Raw genomic sequence first — 18,443 nt, 5'->3', positions numbered from 1 at the left:
ACGGCACCTTTTACGACAGTCGCGCTTTACGGCCGATTTTACGACAGTCGCGCTTTACGGCACCTTTTACGACAGTCGCGCTTTACGGCACCTTTTACGACAGGCGCGCTTTACGGCCGATTTTACGACAGTCGCGCTTTACGGCACCTTTTACGACAGTCGCGCTTTACGGCCGATTTTACGACAGTCGCGCTTTACGGCACCTTTTACGACAGTCGCGCTTTACGGCCGATTTTACGACAGTCGCGCTTTACGGCAGTTTTACGACAGTCGCGCTTTACGGCCGATTTTACGACAGTCGCGCTTTACGGCCGATTTTACGACAGTCGCGCTTTACGGCAGTTTTACGACAGTCGCGCTTTACGGCCGGTTTTACGACAGTCGCGCTTTACGGCACCTTTTACGACAGTCGCGCTTTACGGCACCTTTTACGACAGTCGCGCTTTACGGCCGATTTTACGACAGTCGCGCTTTACGGCCGATTTTACGACAGTCGCGCTTTACGGCACCTTTTACGACAGTCGCGCTTTACGGCAGTTTTACGACAGTCGCGCTTAACGGCAGCTTTAACGACAGTCGCTCTTTACGGCACCTTTTACGACAGTCGCGCTTTACGGCCGATTTTACGACAGTCGCGCTTTACGGCAGTTTTACGACAGTCGCGCTTTACGGCACCTTTTACGACAGTCGCGCTTTACGGCCGATTTTACGACAGTCGCGCTTTACGGCAGTTTTACGACAGTCGCGCTTTACGGCACCTTTTACGACAGTCGCGCTTTACGGCAGTTTTACGACAGTCGCGCTTTACGGCCGGTTTTACGACAGTCGCGCTTTTCGGCACCTTTTACGACAGTCGCGCTTTACGGCCGATTTTACGGCAGTCGCGCTTTACGGCAGTTTTACGACAGTCGCGCTTTACGGCACCTTTTACGACAGTCGCGCTTTACGGCCGATTTTACGACAGTCGCGCTTTACGGACGATTTTACGACAGTCGCGCTTTACGGCACCTTTTACGACAGTCGCGCTTTACGGCACCTTTTACGACAGTCGCGCTTTACGGCCGGTTTTACGACAGCCGCGCTTTACGGCCGATTTTACGACAGTCGCGCTTTACGGCACCTTTTACGACAGTCGCGCATTACGGCCGATTTTACGACAGTCGCGCTTTACGGCCGATTTTACGACAGTCGCGCTTTACGGCAGTTTTACGACAGTCGCGCTTTACGGCCGATTTTACGACAGTCGCGCTTTACGGCACCTTTTACGACAGTCGCGCTTTACGGCCGATTTTACGACAGTCGCGCTTTACGGCAGTTTTACGACAGTCGCGCTTTACGGCACCTTTTACGACAGTCGCGCTTTACGGCCGATTTTACGACAGTCGCGCTTTACGGCAGTTTTACGACAGTCGCGCTTTACGGCACCTTTTACGACAGTCGCGCTTTACGGCCGATTTTACGACAGTCGCGCTTTACGGCCGGTTTTACGACAGTCGCGCTTTTCGGCACCTTTTACGACAGTCGCGCTTTACGGCCGATTTTACGGCAGTCGCGCTTTACGGCAGTTTTACGACAGTCGCGCTTTACGGCAGCTTTTACGACAGTCGCGCTTTACGGACGATTTTACGACAGTCGCGCTTTACGGCACCTTTTACGACAGTCGCGCTTTACGGCACCTTTTACGACAGTCGCGCTTTACGGCCGGTTTTACGACAGCCGCGCTTTACGGCCGATTTTACGACAGTCGCGCTTTACGGCACCTTTTACGACAGTCGCGCTTTACGGCCTATTTTACGACAGTCGCGCTTTACGGCACCTTTTACGACAGTCGCGCTTTACGGCAGTTTTACGACAGTCGCGCTTTACGGCAGTTTTACGACAGTCGCGCTTTACGGCACCTTTTACGACAGTCGCGCTTTACGGCAGTTTTACGACAGTCGCGCTTTACGGCACCTTTTACGACAGTCGCGCTTTACGGCCGATTTTACGACAGTCGCGCTTTACGGCAGTTTTACGACATTCGCGCTTTACGGCCGGTTTTACGACAGTCGCGCTTTTCGGCACCTTTTACGACAGTCGCGCTTTACGGCCGATTTTACGACAGTCGCGCTTTACGGCAGTTTTACGACAGTCGCGCTTTACGGCACCTTTTACGACAGTCGCGCTTTACGGCCGATTTTACGACAGTGCTGCTTTACGGCACCTTTTACGACAGTCGCGCTTTACGGCACCTTTTACGACAGTCGCGCTTTACGGCCGATTTTACGACAGTCGCGCTTTACGGCACCTTTTACGACAGTCGCGCTTTACGGCAGTTTTACGACAGGCGCGCTTTACGGCAGTTTTACGACAGTCGCGCTTTACGGCACCTTTTACGACAGTCGCGCTTTACGGCACCTTTTACGACAGTCGCGCTTTACGGCCGATTTTACGACAGTCGCGCTTTACGGCCGATTTTACGACAGTCGCGCTTTACGGCACCTTTTACGACAGTCGCGCTTTACGGCACCTTTTACGACAGTCGCGCTTTACGGCCGATTTTACGACAGTCGCGCTTTACGGCAGTTTTACGACAGTCGCGCTTTACGGCAGTTTTACGACAGTCGCGCTTTACGGCACCTTTTACGACAGTCGCGCTTTACGGCCGATTTTACGACAGTCGCGCTTTACGGCAGTTTTACGACAGTCGCGCTTTACGGCCGATTTTACGACAGTCGCGCTTTACGGCACCTTTTACGACAGTCGCGCTTTACGGCCGGTTTTACGACAGCCGCGCTTTACGGCCGATTTTACGACAGTCGCGCTTTACGGCACCTTTTACGACAGTCGCGCATTACGGCCGATTTTACGACAGTCGCGCTTTACGGCACCTTTTACGACAGTCGCGCTTTACGGCAGTTTTACGACAGTCGCGCTTTACGGCAGTATTACGACAGTAGCGCTTTACGGCACCTTTTACGACAGTCGCGCTTTACGGCAGTTTTACGACAGTCGCGCTTTACGGCACCTTTTACGACAGTCGCGCTTTACGGCCGATTTTACGACAGTCGCGCTTTACGGCAGTTTTACGACAGTCGCGCTTTACGGCCGGTTTTACGACAGTCGCGCTTTTCGGCACCTTTTACGACAGTCGCGCTTTACGGCCGATTTTACGACAGTCGCGCTTTACGGCAGTTTTACGACAGTCGCGCTTTACGGCACCTTTTACGACAGTCGCGCTTTACGGCCGATTTTACGACAGTGCTGCTTTACGGCACCTTTTACGACAGTCGCGCTTTACGGCACCTTTTACGACAGTCGCGCTTTACGGCCGATTTTACGACAGTCGCGCTTTACGGCACCTTTTACGACAGTCGCGCTTTACGGCAGTTTTACGACAGTCGCGCTTTACGGCACCTTTTACGACAGTCGCGCTTTACGGCCGATTTTACGACAGTCGCGCTTTACGGCCGATTTTACGACAGTCGCGCTTTACGGCACCTTTTACGACAGTCGCGCTTTACGGCACCTTTTACGACAATCGCGCTTTACGGCCGATTTTACGACAGTCGCGCTTTACGGCAGTTTTACGACAGTCGCGCTTTACGGCCGATTTTACGACAGTCGCGCTTTACGGCCGATTTTACGACAGTCGCGCTTTACGGCCGATTTTACGACAGTCGCGCTTTACGGCAGTTTTACGACAGTCGCGCTTTACGGCACCTTTTACGACAGTCGCGCTTTACGGCAGTTTTACGACAGGCGCGCTTTACGGCAGTTTTACGACATTCGCGTTTTACGGCACCTTTTACGACAGTCGCGCTTTACGGCACCTTTTACGACAGTCGCGCTTTACGGCCGATTTTACGACAGTCGCGCTTTACGGCACCTTTTACGACAGTCGCGCTTTACGGCAGTTTTACGACAGTCGCGCTTTACGGCAGTTTTACGACAGTCGCGCTTTACGGCACCTTTTACGACAGTCGCGCTTTACGGCCGATTTTACGACAGTCGCGCTTTACGGCCGATTTTACGACAGTCGCGCTTTACGGCAGTTTTACGACAGTCGCGCTTTACGGCAGTTTTACGACAGTCGCGCTTTACGGCACCTTTTACGACAGTCGCGCTTTACGGCAGTTTTACGACAGTCGCGCTTTACGGCACCTTTTACGACAGTCGCGCTTTACGGCACCTTTTACGACAGTCGCGCTTTACGGCAGTTTTACGACATTCGCGCTTTACGGCCGGTTTTACGACAGTCGCGCTTTACGGCACCTTTTACGACAGTCGCGCTTTACGGCCGATTTTACGACAGTCGCGCTTTACGGCACCTTTTACGACAGTCGCGCTTTACGGCACCTTTTACGGCAGTCGCGCTTTACGGCCGATTTTACGACAGTGCTGCTTTACGGCACCTTTTACGACAGTCGCGCTTTACGGCACCTTTTACGACAGTCGCGCTTTACGGCCGATTTTACGACAGTCGCGCTTTACGGCACCTTTTACGACAGTCGCGCTTTACGGCAGTTTTACGACAGGCGCGCTTTACGGCAGTTTTACGACAGTCGCGCTTTACGGCACCTTTTACGACAGTCGCGCTTTACGGCACCTTTTACGACAGTCGCGCTTTACGGCCGATTTTACGACAGTCGCGCTTTACGGCCGATTTTACGACAGTCGCGCTTTACGGCACCTTTTACGACAGTCGCGCTTTACGGCACCTTTTACGACAGTCGCGCTTTACGGCCGATTTTACGACAGTCGCGCTTTACGGCAGTTTTACGACAGTCGCGCTTTACGGCAGTTTTACGACAGTCGCGCTTTACGGCACCTTTTACGACAGTCGCGCTTTACGGCCGATTTTACGACAGTCGCGCTTTACGGCAGTTTTACGACAGTCGCGCTTTACGGCCGATTTTACGACAGTCGCGCTTTACGGCACCTTTTACGACAGTCGCGCTTTACGGCACCTTTTACGACAGTCGCGCTTTACGGCCGATTTTACGACAGTCGCGCTTTACGGCCGATTTTACGACAGTCGCGCTTTACGGCACCTTTTACGACAGTCGCGCTTTACGGCAGTTTTACGACAGTCGCGCTTTACGGCAGTTTTACGACAGTCGCGCTTTACGGCCGATTTTACGACAGTCGCGCTTTACGGCACCTTTTACGAAAGTCGCGCTTTACGGCCGATTTTACGACAGTCGCGCTTTACGGCACCTTTTACGACAGTCGCGCTTTACGGCACCTTTTACGACAGTCGCGCTTTACGGCCGATTTTACGACAGTCGCGCTTTACGGCAGTTTTACGACAGTCGCGCTTTACGGCCGATTTTACGACAGTCGCGCTTTACGGCACCTTTTACGACAGTCGCGCTTTACGGCCGATTTTACGACAGTCGCGCTTTACGGCACCTTTTACGACAGTCGCGCTTTACGGCCGATTTTACGACAGTCGCGCTTTACGGCACCTTTTACGACAGTCGCGCTTTACGGCACCTTTTACGACAGGCGCGCTTTACGGCCGATTTTACGACAGTCGCGCTTTACGGCACCTTTTACGACAGTCGCGCTTTACGGCCGATTTTACGACAGTCGCGCTTTACGGCACCTTTTACGACAGTCGCGCTTTACGGCAGTTTTACGACAGTCGCGCTTTACGGCCCCTTTTACGACAGTCGCGCTTTACGGCCGATTTTACGACAGTCGCGCTTTACGGCAGTTTTACGACAGTCGCGCTTTACGGCCGATTTTACGACAGTCGCGCTTTACGGCCGATTTTACGACAGTCGCGCTTTACGGCAGTTTTACGACAGTCGCGCTTTACGGCCGGTTTTACGACAGTCGCGCTTTACGGCACCTTTTACGACAGTCGCGCTTTACGGCACCTTTTACGACAGTCGCGCTTTACGGCCGATTTTACGACAGTCGCGCTTTACGGCCGATTTTACGACAGTCGCGCTTTACGGCACCTTTTACGACAGTCGCGCTTTACGGCAGTTTTACGACAGTCGCGCTTTACGGCACCTTTTACGACAGTCGCGCTTTACGGTCGATTTTACGACAGTCGCGCTTTACGGCAGATTTTACGACAGTCGCGCTTTACGGCAGTTTTACGACAGTCGCGCTTTACGGTCGATTTTACGACAGTCGCGCTTTACGGTCGATTTTACGACAGTCGCGCTTTACGGCCGATTTTACGACAGTCGCGCTTTACGGCACCTTTTACGACAGTCGCGCTTTACGGCAGTTTTACGACAGTCGCGCTTTACGGCCGATTTTACGACAGTCGCGCTTTACGGCCGATTTTACGACAGTCGCGCTTTACGGCAGTTTTACGACAGTCGCGCTTTACGGCACCTTTTGCGACAGTCGCGCTTTACGGCCGATTTTACGACAGTCGCGCTTTACGGCCGATTTTACGACAGTCGCGCTTTACGGCACCTTTTACGACAGTCGCGCTTTACGGCAGTTTTACGACAGTCGCGCTTTATGGCCGCTTTTACGACAGTCGCGCTTTACGGCCGATTTTACGACAGTCGCGCTTTACGGCAGTTTTACGACAGTCGCGCTTTACGGCAGTTTTACGACAGTCGCGCTTTACGGCACCTTTTGCGACAGTCGCGCTTTACGGCCGATTTTACGACAGTCGCGCTTTACGGCCGATTTTACGACAGTCGCGCTTTACGGCAGATTTTACGACAGTCGCGCTTTACGGCAGTTTTACGACAGTCGCGCTTTACGGCACCTTTTACGACAGTCGCGCTTTACGGCCGATTTTACGACAGTCGCGCTTTACGGCACCTTTTACGACAGTCGCGCTTTACGGCAGTTTTACGACAGTCGCGCTTTACGGCACCTTTTACGACAGTCGCGCTTTACGGCAGTTTTACGACAGTCGCGCTTTACGGCCGATTTTACGACAGTCGCGCTTTACGGCAGTTTTACGACAGTCGCGCTTTACGGCAGTTTTACGACAGTCGCGCTTTACGGCACCTTTTACGACAGTCGCGCTTTACGGCAGTTTTACGACAGTCGCGCTTTACGGCCGATTTTACGACAGTCGCGCTTTACGGCACCTTTTACGACAGTCGCGCTTTACGGCACCTTTTACGACAGTCGCGCTTTACGGCCGATTTTGCGAAAGTCGCGCTTTACGGCCGATTTTACGACAGTCGCGCTTTACGGCCGATTTTACGACAGTCGCGCTTTACGGCAGTTTTTCGACAGTCGCGCTTTACGGCACCTTTTGCGACAGTCGCGCTTTACGGCAGTTTTACGACAGTCGCGCTTTACGGCACCTTTTACGACAGTCGCGCTTTACGGCCGATTTTACGACAGTCGCGCTTTACGGCCGATTTTACGACAGTCGCGCTTTACGGCCGATTTTACGACAGTCGCGCTTTACGGCACCTTTTACGACAGTCGCGCTTTACGGCCGATTTTACGACAGTCGCGCTTTACGGCAGTTTTACGACAGTCGCGCTTTACGGCACCTTTTACGACAGTCGCGCTTTACGGCAGTTTTACGACAGTCGCGCTTTACGGCACCTTTTACGACAGTCGCGCTTTACGGCAGTTTTACGACAGTCGCGCTTTACGGCCGATTTTACGACAGTCGCGCTTTACGGCCGATTTTACGACAGTCGCGCTTTACGGCACCTTTTACGACAGTCGCGCTTTACGGCAGTTTTACGACAGTCGCGCTTTACGGCCGATTTTACGACAGTCGCGCTTTACGGCCGATTTTACGACAGTCGCGCTTTACGGCAGTTTTACGACAGTCGCGCTTTACGGCCGCTTTTACGACAGTCGCGCTTTACGGCACCTTTTACGACAGTCGCGCTTTACGGCCGATTTTACGACAGTCGCGCTTTACGGCCGATTTTACGACAGTCGCGCTTTACGGCACCTTTTACGACAGTCGCGCTTTACGGCCGATTTTACGACAGTCGCGCTTTACGGCACCTTTTACGACAGTCGCGCTTTACGGCACCTTTTACGACAGTCGCGCTTTACGGCCGATTTTACGACAGTCGCGCTTTACGGCCGATTTTACGACAGTCGCGCTTTACGGCACCTTTTACGACAGTCGCGCTTTACGGCAGTTTTACGACAGGCGCGCTTTACGGCAGTTTTACGACATTCGCGTTTTACGGCACCTTTTACGACAGTCGCGCTTTACGGCACCTTTTACGACAGTCGCGCTTTACGGCCGATTTTACGACAGTCGCGCTTTACGGCACCTTTTACGACAGTCGCGCTTTACGGCAGTTTTACGACAGTCGCGCTTTACGGCACCTTTTACGACAGTCGCGCTTTACGGCACCTTTTACGACAGTCGCGCTTTACGGCAGTTTTACGACATTCGCGCTTTACGGCCGGTTTTACGACAGTCGCGCTTTACGGCACCTTTTACGACAGTCGCGCTTTACGGCCGATTTTACGACAGTCGCGCTTTACGGCACCTTTTACGACAGTCGCGCTTTACGGCACCTTTTACGACAGTCGCGCTTTACGGCCGATTTTACGACAGTGCTGCTTTACGGCACCTTTTACGACAGTCGCGCTTTACGGCACCTTTTACGACAGTCGCGCTTTACGGCCGATTTTACGACAGTCGCGCTTTACGGCACCTTTTACGACAGTCGCGCTTTACGGCAGTTTTACGACAGGCGCGCTTTACGGCAGTTTTACGACAGTCGCGCTTTACGGCACCTTTTACGACAGTCGCGCTTTACGGCACCTTTTACGACAGTCGCGCTTTACGGCCGATTTTACGACAGTCGCGCTTTACGGCAGTTTTACGACAGTCGCGCTTTACGGCAGTTTTACGACAGTCGCGCTTTACGGCACCTTTTACGACAGTCGCGCTTTACGGCCGGTTTTACGACAGTCGCGCTTTACGGCAGTTTTACGACAGTCGCGCTTTACGGCCGATTTTACGACAGTCGCGCTTTACGGCCGATTTTACGACAGTCGCGCTTTACGGCAGTTTTACGACAGTCGCGCTTTACGGCACCTTTTACGACAGTCGCGCTTTACGGCCGATTTTACGACAGTCGCGCTTTACGGCAGTTTTACGACATTCGCGCTTTACGGCCGGTTTTACGACAGTCGCGCTTTTCGGCACCTTTTACGACAGTCGCGCTTTACGGCCGATTTTACGACAGTCGCGCTTTACGGCCGATTTTACGACAGTCGCGCTTTACGGCACCTTTTACGACAGTCGCGCTTTACGGCCGATTTTACGACAGTCGCGCTTTACGGCACCTTTTACGACAGTCGCGCTTTACGGCCGATTTTACGACAGTCGCGCTTTACGGCCGATTTTACGACAGTCGCGCTTTACGGCACCTTTTACGACAGGCGCGCTTTACGGCCGATTTTACGACAGTCGCGCTTTACGGCACCTTTTACGACAGTCGCGCTTTACGGCCGATTTTACGACAGTCGCGCTTTACGGCACCTTTTACGACAGTCGCGCTTTACGGCAGTTTTACGACAGTCGCGCTTTACGGCACCTTTTACGACAGTCGCGCTTTACGGCAGTTTTACGACAGTCGCGCTTTACGGCCCCTTTTACGACAGTCGCGCTTTACGGCCGATTTTACGACAGTCGCGCTTTACGGCAGTTTTACGACAGTCGCGCTTTACGGCCGATTTTACGACAGTCGCGCTTTACGGCCGATTTTACGACAGTCGCGCTTTACGGCAGTTTTACGACAGTCGCGCTTTACGGCACCTTTTACGACAGTCGCGCTTTACGGCACCTTTTACGACAGTCGCGATTTACGGCCGATTTTACGACAGTCGCGTTTTACGGCACCTTTTACGACAGTCGCGCTTTACGGCCGATTTTACGACAGTCGCGCTTTACGGCAGTTTTACGACAGTCGCGCTTTACGGCACCTTTTACGACTGTCGCGCTTTACGGCAGTTTTACGACAGTCGCGCTTTACGGCACCTTTTACGACAGTCGCGCTTTACGGCCGATTTTACGACAGTCGCGCTTTACGGCACCTTTTACGACAGTCGCGCTTTACGGCCGATTTTACGACAGTCGCGCTTTACGGCAGTTTTACGACAGTCGCGCTTTACGGCACCTTTTACGACAGTCGCGCTTTACGGCACCTTTTACGACAGTCGCGCTTTACGGCAGTTTTACGACAGTCGCGCTTTAAGGCCGATTTTACGACAGTCGCGCTTTACGGCACCTTTTACGACAGTCGCGCTTTACGGCCGATTTTACGACAGTCGCGCTTTACGGCCGATTTTACGACAGTCGCGCTTTACGGCACCTTTTACGACAGTCGCGCTTTACGGCCGATTTTACGACAGTCGCGCTTTACGGCACCTTTTACGACAGTCGCGCTTTACGGCCGATTTTACGACAGTCGCGCTTTACGGCCGATTTTACGACAGTCGCGTTTTGCGGCAGTTTTACGACAGTCGCGCTTTACGGCCGCTTTTACGACAGTCGCGCTTTACGGCAGTTTTACGACAGTCGCGCTTTACGGCCGATTTTACGACAGTCGCGCTTTACGGCACCTTTTACGACAGTCGCGCTTTACGGCACCTTTTACGACAGTCGCGCTTTACGGCCGATTTTACGACAGTCGCGCTTTACGGCCGATTTTACGACAGTCGCGCTTTACGGCACCTTTTACGACAGTCGCGCTTTACGGCACCTTTTACGACAGTCGCGCTTTACGGCCGATTTTACGACAGTCGCGCTTTACGGCACCTTTTACGACAGTCGCGCTTTACGGCAGTTTTACGACAGTCGCGCTTTACGGCCGATTTTACGACAGTCGCGCTTTACGGCCGATTTTACGACAGTCGCGCTTTACGGCAGATTTTACGACAGTCGCGCTTTACGGCAGTTTTACGACAGTCGCGCTTTACGGCACCTTTTACGACAGTCGCGCTTTACGGTCGATTTTACGACAGTCGCGCTTTACGGCAGATTTTACGACAGTCGCGCTTTACGGCAGATTTTACGACAGTCGCGCTTTACGGCAGTTTTACGACAGTCGCGCTTTACGGCACCTTTTACGACAGTCGCGCTTTACGGTCGATTTTACGACAGTCGCGCTTTACGGCCGATTTTACGACAGTCGCGCTTTACGGCACCTTTTACGACAGTCGCGCTTTACGGCAGTTTTACGACAGTCGCGCTTTACGGCCGATTTTACGACAGTCGCGCTTTACGGCAGTTTTACGACAGTCGCGCTTTACGGCACCTTTTGCGACAGTCGCGCTTTACGGCCGATTTTACGACAGTCGCGCTTTACGGCCGATTTTACGACAGTCGCGCTTTACGGCACCTTTTACGACAGTCGCGCTTTACGGCAGTTTTACGACAGTCGCGCTTTATGGCCGCTTTTACGACAGTCGCGCTTTACGGCCGATTTTACGACAGTCGCGCTTTACGGCAGTTTTACGACAGTCGCGCTTTACGGCAGTTTTACGACAGTCGCGCTTTACGGCACCTTTTGCGACAGTCGCGCTTTACGGCCGATTTTACGACAGTCGCGCTTTACGGCCGATTTTACGACAGTCGCGCTTTACGGCAGATTTTACGACAGTCGCGCTTTACGGCAGTTTTACGACAGTCGCGCTTTACGGCACCTTTTACGACAGTCGCGCTTTACGGCCGATTTTACGACAGTCGCGCTTTACGGCCGATTTTACGACAGTCGCGCTTTACGGCACCTTTTACGACAGTCGCGCTTTACGGCAGTTTTACGACAGTCGCGCTTTACGGCCGATTTTACGACAGTCGCGCTTTACGGCACCTTTTACGACAGTCGCGCTTTACGGCACCTTTTACGACAGTCGCGCTTTACGGCCGATTTTGCGACAGTCGCGCTTTACGGCCGATTTTACGACAGTCGCGCTTTACGGCAGTTTTTCGACAGTCGCGCTTTACGGCACCTTTTGCGACAGTCGCGCTTTACGGCAGTTTTACGACAGTCGCGCTTTACGGCACCTTTTACGACAGTCGCGCTTTACGGCCGATTTTACGACAGTCGCGCTTTACGGCCGATTTTACGACAGTCGCGCTTTACGGCAGTTTTACGACAGTCGCGCTTTACGGCCGCTTTTACGACAGTCGCGCTTTACGGCACCTTTTACGACAGTCGCGCTTTACGGCCGATTTTACGACAGTCGCGCTTTACGGCCGATTTTACGACAGTCGCGCTTTACGGCACCTTTTACGACAGTCGCGCTTTACGGCCGATTTTACGACAGTCGCGCTTTACGGCACCTTTTACGACAGTCGCGCTTTACGGCACCTTTTACGACAGTCGCGCTTTACGGCCGATTTTACGACAGTCGCGCTTTACGGCAGTTTTACGACAGTCGCGCTTTACGGCCGATTTTACGACAGTCGCGCTTTACGGCACCTTTTACGACAGTCGCGCTTTACGGCCGATTTTACGACAGTCGCGCTTTATGGCACCTTTTACGACAGTCGCGCTTTACGGCCGATTTTACGACAGTCGCGCTTTACGGCACCTTTTACGACAGTCGCGCTTTACGGCCGATTTTACGACAGTCGCGCTTTACGGCCGATTTTACGACAGTCGCGCTTTACGGCAGTTTTACGACAGTCGCGCTTTACGGCCGATTTTACGACAGTCGCGCTTTACGGCCGATTTTGCGACAGTCGCGCTTTACGGCACCTTTTACGACAGTCGCGCTTTACGGCAGTTTTACGACAGTCGCGCTTTACGGCAGTTTTACGACAGTCGCGCTTTACGGCCGATTTTACGACAGTCGCGCTTTACGGCCGATTTTGCGACAGTCGCGCTTTACGGCACCTTTTACGACAGTCGCGCTTTACGGCCGATTTTACGACAGTCGCGCTTTATGGCACCTTTTACGACAGTCGCGCTTTACGGCCGATTTTACGACAGTCACGCTTTACGGCACCTTTTACGACAGTTTTACGACAGTCGCGCTTTACGCCACCTTTTGCGACAGTCGCCCTTTATGGCAGCCTTTACGGCAGTCGCGCTTTACGGCAATTTTTATGACAGTCGCGCTTTACGGCCGATTTTGTGGGAGGTTGTTCTTGCCCATTTTGGGATTTTCCCTGTTTTTTTCTTGCCAGTCTTGGGGATTTTTTCTGGGTTTATTCTTGCCCCCATCTTGGGTTTTTTCTCAGTATTTTCTGTGGGAGTTTTCTGGTTTTTTTCTTGACTGTCTGGGTGTTTTTTTCTGTGAGTTTTTTGGGGTTTTTGTTGATTTTTTCTTGCCCATCTTGGGTTTTTTTTCCTGGGATTTTGTCTTGCCTCTCTTGGGGGTTTTTTTCAGGTTTTTTTTCTGGATTTTTCTTGCCCATCTTGGGGGTTTTTTCGGGTTTTTTTCCTGGGGTTTTTTTCCTTGTTTTTTTCTGGTTTTTTTCTGGGATTGTTCTTGCCCATCTTGGGCTTTTTTTCTGGGATTGTTCTTGCCCATCTTGGGGTTTTTATCTGTGATTTTCCTGCTTTTTTTGTTGATTTTTCCTTGTCCCTCTTTGGGTTTTTTTCTGGGTATTTTTCTTGCCCGTCTTGAAGTTTTTTTCTGGGTTTTTTTTGCCCATCTTGGGGGTTTTTCTGGGATTTTTTTCTGGGTTTTTTTCTTGCCCATCTTGGTTTTTTTTAGGTTTTTTTTCTGGGTTTGCTCTTGCCCACCTCGAGGTTTTTTCCTGGGAATGTTCTGATTTTTTTCTTGATTTTTTCTTGCCCATCTTGAGGTTTTTTCCCTGGGTTTTTGTGGGGTTTTTTTGTTGCCCATCTTGGGGTTTTTTTGGGTCTTTTCTCGCCTATCTTGGGGTATTTTTCTGGTTTTTTACCCGACCAGGACCAAGAAAAAAAAAACAGCCGCGGCGGGGGGGAAGGCAGCTGGGGATTTTTTATTCTAAATTTAACAATGAGTTGCAAAACCTGAAAATCAAAAGTCATATACACAAGGTTAAATCCAGTCAGCATGTGCTCACACATGCAGAGATGAGCAGACACAGACACAGCCATGTGCTCTCAAACACGCTCACACATTCTTTCCACTTACACGCTCGCTGCAGCCCTTACCTGAGACACTGAAGAACGTGCTTTGACACATCTTCTGGCTGCCGCTCCTTGACATAAATGGCAGATCCTGGGGAAGTCAGCAGCGTCAGGGACCTGTGAGATGACAGGAAGGGTCAACAGTGGCTATCTGACAGCTGGGACTTGTCCCCAAACTGGACTGATAAGTTTTCTACCCAAAATCCCACAGAAGACAGTTGAACAGTAAAATTTCTATAACTGTTCTACCTAACTGTGACTACGTACCAGGGCAGGGCAGCCCCAACCATAAGTGGTACAATGTATGTACACACAATATAAGCTGATGCATACAGTGCAAGTATACACAGAGTGTAAATACACATAATATAGGGCGACGCGCTTACATACAGTGTAAGTACACACAGTATAAGCCAACATAGGTACATACAATGTAAGTACATACAGTACAAGCCAGCATAGGTACATACAATGTGAGTACATACAATATAGGTCAATATAGGTACACACAATATAGGTACATACAATACAAGCCAGGACTGGAGATAACTCTCTGGAAGATGAATTCTTGAGCCCTATACTCTTTGAGAAGATCGAATCTATAGAACTACTGCAGTCACATGAGACGGGTGCAAGACGCTCCCTCTAGAAGTCCAAGAAAATGGAAAAAAGGCACTACCGAAGCTGGTAGTGAGAAGGAAGATGGATGAGAACATCTTGTCCCTGTGAGACATTCCTGTCTCAAAGAGTAAAAATTTAAAGATGCCGGAATAAGGGATATCCGGAAAGGAATGTGAGTAGAACACGGCCTATATGGCACAGAAGAGTGCCGATCAAGCATCGAGACGTTGCAAAGGCCTATTAGGTGGAAGACAATGGACACATGCTACATACCACAGACACGGACGACATAACATAGACACAGATAACATAACAGAGACAAATGGCAACTGCCTGGCACTTTCCCCTTAGTTACCTGAGATTCCTAGCAGAAGATGAGCCAGAGGCTGATGATGCCAAAGCAAAGGAAGCCCTATGACAATAGCATGTGATGATGAAATATAACTCGTTAAAAGAAGTTAGTGCCAAAGCAGTTAAGAGGATGCTCGAGAGGGAAGGAGCAAGCCTAGAGAAGGAAGCAGACTGCCAGGTGACCGTGGCTATAGCTCCAGACCTGAAGGCGAGCTCCTCGGGGTAAAGATCCATGACGGTGTCGAGTCGAGGAAGGCTGACGACGCAAAGTTCACATGAATGTGGAGATGGGTCGGAAATGCCCTGCCTGGCAAAGGCTCTGGTGAGGCCGAGGAGAAACCCTCTCCCTTTACTTCCAGAGAGCCTGTCTCACTACAGACCTCTCCACTAAGCTGACATCAGATTGCCTCCTGTGACAGTAAAGGTTTTTCCCCTTCTCCCAACCACTGGCCCCGACACTCAGCTTTTGGAAGAGGAGTGGACAAAATCCAGCCTCGGCTGGATGTGGACCTTGAGATGTGCTCCATGTGTGCTTCGGTGCTGCCATTTCCAAGCTTTGGCTACAAGCCTTCTCAGGGGACCTAAGACAAAACAGAACATGTGACTATTGCTCTCAAAAACAGTAATCCCCAGGAGTCCTCCACACCACTGGCCCAGCTCACCTATGAGTCAGCCTGCCTAAACGCCAACTCGCCTGCCCTTCTCTGTTCCTGGGCATGCCTAGGACAGCACCTGCAAAGAAACAAAGCAGAAAAGCATGCTGAGATACTGTGAGAACACAACCTCCCAACCCTGACAAGTATGCCACACCGATACCTTAAGCTTGCACCCACCTGGCATGGGTGTGCTCAGCTAGGATAGACTGCAAGTGGACGACCTAAAATAAAAAAAACAAGAGGAGATGCTTGGAGCTGCACCAGAAACTGAGAGTTCAGCAACAACAACTGCTTCTGTACCCTACTCAATGCTCACCTTGCCCACTCGGTCTTGACTGCTGCTCTGGCCCTTGACTTCCTAAAAGGAGAGGCAAAGAACAGTGCTGCAACAGCCACCATTTATGCTTCCTCTACAGCGACAAACAGTGACTGACCTGCTCGGGGAACCTCCTCACCTGGGATGGGGTACTCTGCCCTGGATTTTATCCTTCTGCATCTGAAAGAAAGTTAGGACAAGAGTCAAAGGGCTGCAGGATAACTTAAGGGCTCCAGATATCTTGTGTCCATTTACAAATCCCATCTAGAGTCCACCTACACCTCACAATACGAACTTCAAGTCCCCAGGACTTCTCCTATTGCACCAGGCTATGCGGCAGGGCAGAGCAGCTCTGGCACAAATGTGGGCTGACACCCATGACACGGGATAGGACGTGACAGACAACGAGGACACAACAGGCACAGAAATCTGTTGGCAAGGAAAATGGCTGCGAGGACTGAGAGAATGCAAAAAGAGATGACCGAGGTAAGACCGATGGTGAGCTGATGAGGCTCAGAGAACCCTGGAGGAAGAAGATGCTAAACTGGATGATTTATTCCAAGAACAGCAAAGATGGATGCCTAGGAGTCCTATGGTCAGAATCCTCTAACTAACCTCATATTATTACAAGCCCTAATCCACCATAATGGATCCAGGTGGGGCATAGCTGTCCATATAACTCAGAACAAGACCTGAAAAGACATCTGACTGGATGCTTCTAAAGACAGAAGAGAGTCTGATGCCTGTCTGAACTCCCGAGTCAAAAGTTCTATGGCCTGGGTGCCAGGCCAAGGAATGCAGAGATCACAGATGCTAACAATGATGCCAGGGTTTCTGACAGGCTCCTCAAAGGGCTAAGGTAAAAGACATGACACACCCAAACAACACATAATGCACAATAGACAAGTGACACGAGACACACCGAGACTGTTCTGCCCTGCTGCACACCTCAGCTCTGTGATCAAAAGTGAGACTTTGCTTTTATGGGGCCTAAAGGGCCACTTCATGAACACGCCCCACCTCCAAAGTGGACTCCAAAACCCCTCCTAGTAATTCCCAAACCAGCACCCTGCTTTCATCCCCTCTGTGGGCCTTAGCCCTCTACTTATCTCTCAGACATCAGGGGATGCTGATCCCTGTCAGGTGCAAAGAAAGGCCACCTCACTAGCTGGGAAGGTCCTGCTGGCACTTGGCTGGTGTCTCTCAGACAGCTGTATTAAAGAGAACCAAACATCAGTGCCTGATCTTGGCACCACATCACCCAAAACCCCACCAGTCTGCTACTCACCGTGCTCCTAGGAAGGCCCGGCACCTCCTAACCCTGACCCTCTGCCATGGATGCAACACATCTGCACCTGAAAGAAAGTTAGAACATATGTCAAACACCACCAGGATAACTCACAACATGCAAACACCTTATGTCAATCTTGGAATAGCATCTAGAGCCCAAGTACAACCCACATTACAAATTTACACTCCCCAGGGCTTGTCCTATTGCAGCAGGCCATGCAGCAGGGCAGGACAGCTCCGGCACAAATATGTGCAGACACCCGTGACACAGAACGTGACAAACAGGGGGACATCAAACACCACACATCATGCTTGTGGGGAGGGCCTTGAGGGAAGAAGGCAAAAGGGACCCCAAAGACACACTAGGTAACACGGCACACTGGACAACATGACACAAACCAGAGCTGTTCTGCACTGCCCGCCTGAAAGCTGCCATCAAAAGTAGAGCCTCTCCCTTTAGCTGGCCTAAGAGGCTCTTGGAGAAGATTGCTTTTCCCTCTGCTAATTTTTAAATCTGGCCCAAGAACCCCCAACCCGCTACTCTCCCATCTCCAGGCCATGGCCCCTGACTTATCTTTTGGATGATCAGAGATGTGGACCCAAGCTGCACCTGAAATGAGCCTGCCTTGGAGGGCCCTGTGATGGCCTGTTAGCCTCTCAGTCAGCTACAATAGAGAAAACCAAAACCAAAGTGTGAGTTCAGAGTTATGTGGGCCAAATCCCAGCAAGGCAGCTACTTGCCCTCTCCTGAGTGTGCCTGGCTCCTTCAGGCTCCAGTTTCATCCTGATTCCAAGGCTGTGGCCTTTATTAGGAGTGGCACCTGGGTTAGAGAAAGGCAAAGTTAAATGGCATTCCTGTGAGTGCAGTGGATCAGACCTTGTGTGCTGTACAGACCTTGTGTGCTGTAAGACATGGCAATGCCTCTGCTAGGCTTCTGAAAAGCCTTGTGTGAGGGGAGGTCCTCAAATAAACACCCTTTCTCACCCTGCTGCCTGCAAACCTACCCCCTCCCAATAACTCCTACCTGGATACCTGTTCACCATCCCTCTCCCAGTCACAACCCACAATTCATCTGAAGCCTCAATCTCCAACATCATTTTTGCATTTTTGACACTGGGCAGATCCTTCTTGTGACATGATGAATCTGCTGAAAAAAGTGTTTTGCTTGACAC

Source organism: Zonotrichia albicollis, chromosome 20, assembly GCF_047830755.1.
Source record: "Zonotrichia albicollis isolate bZonAlb1 chromosome 20, bZonAlb1.hap1, whole genome shotgun sequence".
NCBI classification, from domain to species: Eukaryota; Metazoa; Chordata; class Aves; order Passeriformes; family Passerellidae; genus Zonotrichia; species Zonotrichia albicollis.
The sequence above is the reverse complement of the archived record's forward strand: the minus strand, read 5'-3'. Positions refer to the sequence as shown.